The sequence below is a fragment of the Orycteropus afer genome, unplaced genomic scaffold (genome assembly GCF_000298275.1).
Source record: "Orycteropus afer afer isolate SDZICR_OR568_19922 unplaced genomic scaffold, OryAfe1.0 scaffold00701, whole genome shotgun sequence".
Classification (NCBI taxonomy): Eukaryota; Metazoa; Chordata; class Mammalia; order Tubulidentata; family Orycteropodidae; genus Orycteropus; species Orycteropus afer.
In genome coordinates, this window is record NW_006922288.1 from 37989 (window position 1) to 40342 (window position 2354).

A 2354-nucleotide genomic window follows, 5' to 3' on the forward strand; every position below is an offset into this window, starting at 1 on the left:
ATTCACTGAGTACTCCCCAAAGCTATTCAATTACAAGGTTTGTAAAGGCAAAAACCACAAACATGAAGGATTAATTCAAAGGTATCGTGCTTTAGTTGGTATTAGCTCAAAGTAGTTTACAAATAACTCTTAATGATAATTGGAAATAAAATAACTATAATAACAATATTCAAATTGCTTCTTTTTTTTGGGGGGGGTCATGCTAACTAAGCTACATCATGTTTGAGTTGCTTCCACTTCATCAAAACCCTCAATTATATAGCAAAAAGTTTTTATCTTAGACACTATAGGAAGTCCCCGGATAATGAATGTGTTCTATTCTTAAGTCTCTTTAACTTGAATATGTATGTAAGTAGAAAGAGTTAGGTACAGTTCATACCTAGCGTCAGTTAGCCAAATGTAGTATATATTATACAGTGCATACTTTTATGTATAAGAACACTTCCAGATACACTAAAAATCTTTAACATATTTAGCAGTAATAATAAGTTTGTGTTGCAAAGTAGTGGCTGTTTGTTATTATGAACCATTGTATGCACCTTGAATTTTTAACATGATAAGCTTTATGAGACTTGGTTCATGACTATAGATTGTACATAAGTTGCATGTTCATAACCCAGAGAGTGCCTATAATTTATTCAAGAGGTATTTTATTTATTTTGATAATGTTTACTTGGAATAATTTTTAAGCAGGCAGAACTACTTTGTCCATGGCTTTCAAAAAAATGTTCCACAAAGTATTTTCATGATATGTCTATCATCTTTTATCTGTCCAAATATTCCCTCATATGCATGGTTGTTGCAAGGGGATTATGCAAATCCTTGGAAACAACAGGTTTGGCACATGTCCTACTCATAACGAAGAATTTTTGTTAAATTTACAGCCTCCTTTCATCTGTTGTCCACATCTAATTTTGGAGCATATTCTTGGTGGTAGGCTTAATCATGGCAAATTAGAGAGTCTTATTTAGTATCTTAAATCATTGTACTCTTGGGAATTCCGTGGTATTGCCATTACAAGTGTAGCATTTCCTGTAGATAGAGTATTGTCAGGACAATACTTATCCAAAGACCTGTAATGATCCATTGCAGAAACATGCATCATCATAACAGCAAATTCACTGACTGAAAGAGTGGCACAGCTGAAAGAACATATTATTGGTATCAACTGAAAAAAAAATTTCCCAAAAAATGTCCTTCCAAAAAACTAACCACTTGATCACTATGTATACCTCTCGTGTCTATAAAACAGTTCAGTGTAAAGGCACATGCAAACACGTTGGCTTTACAAGTCTATTTTCAAGGTTTCTCCACAACCACATGGCAGGGTTCTAATAGCTCTCAGTATATCTCCAATCCCTGACTTCTTCCTTAGAAGCTATCTGTTGACATTGACTAAGGATTTTAAAAAGGTCAAAAAATTGAGAAAAATTAAAAAAGCAAGTTTATACAAGCCCAACTTAACATGACTCAATGTCTTCAAAGAGCTAGAACTTGACCATTTTAAAGAACATATATATTTTTTTTTTTAATTGTGATTTGGGTGAAAATTTACAGAATAAGTACACTTTCCATATGGCAGTTCACATGCACTTTGTCTCCTGACATTGACCACAATTTACCACAGTGCAACATCTCCCCTCCCACTTCCTCCCAATAGCTACCCCTTCCCTGTGTCCATCCCTCCATGCACTCCTGCCTCCTGAGCTGTCTCCCTGTGCATAAGCAGCCCTTCTTTCCCATGCTTGTTCTCTCCAAGGAGTGTATCTACCTCAACTCAAATGCCTATCTACTGCTTGGCTAGAAGCACAGGCATGTGCTCAATTCCAGACCTGAAGGGCAGCTAGGGGCCATAGTCTCAGTGGTTCCACCAGGCTCTATTGGGCCAGCAAACCTGGTCCTCCCCCCCACCTTTTTTTTTTTCCAAATGATTTTGAGTAAGGACATAATGTTTTCACTCCCCTTTATTTTCATACCACTCATGAGTGGATTGATATGCAATTCTTTTGGTGGCTATGCCAGCTAAAGCATTTCCACTAATCTCTTACATTTGAGGAATTGCTTATGTTGATGGGTCTGTATTATAATTACCACAATGTCAGAAAAGAGTAAGAGAGCTTCCAGGAGATTGATCACAGGAGGCCATTTTTAAATTTGGTTCCTGGATGATGTCAGAAACCCTTTTTGTTTCCATAATATTCCCACATCATGAACAATTCTAAAACAATACCTCAAGTGCTGTGCATGCAAATGTTGATTTTCCAGAAGCCAACTTACAAGCCCTGGTGAGAAAAATCAATTCAGCTTGTTGGCCTGAAGTAACATCAGGTACTGAGTTTTTTTTTTTTTTTTTT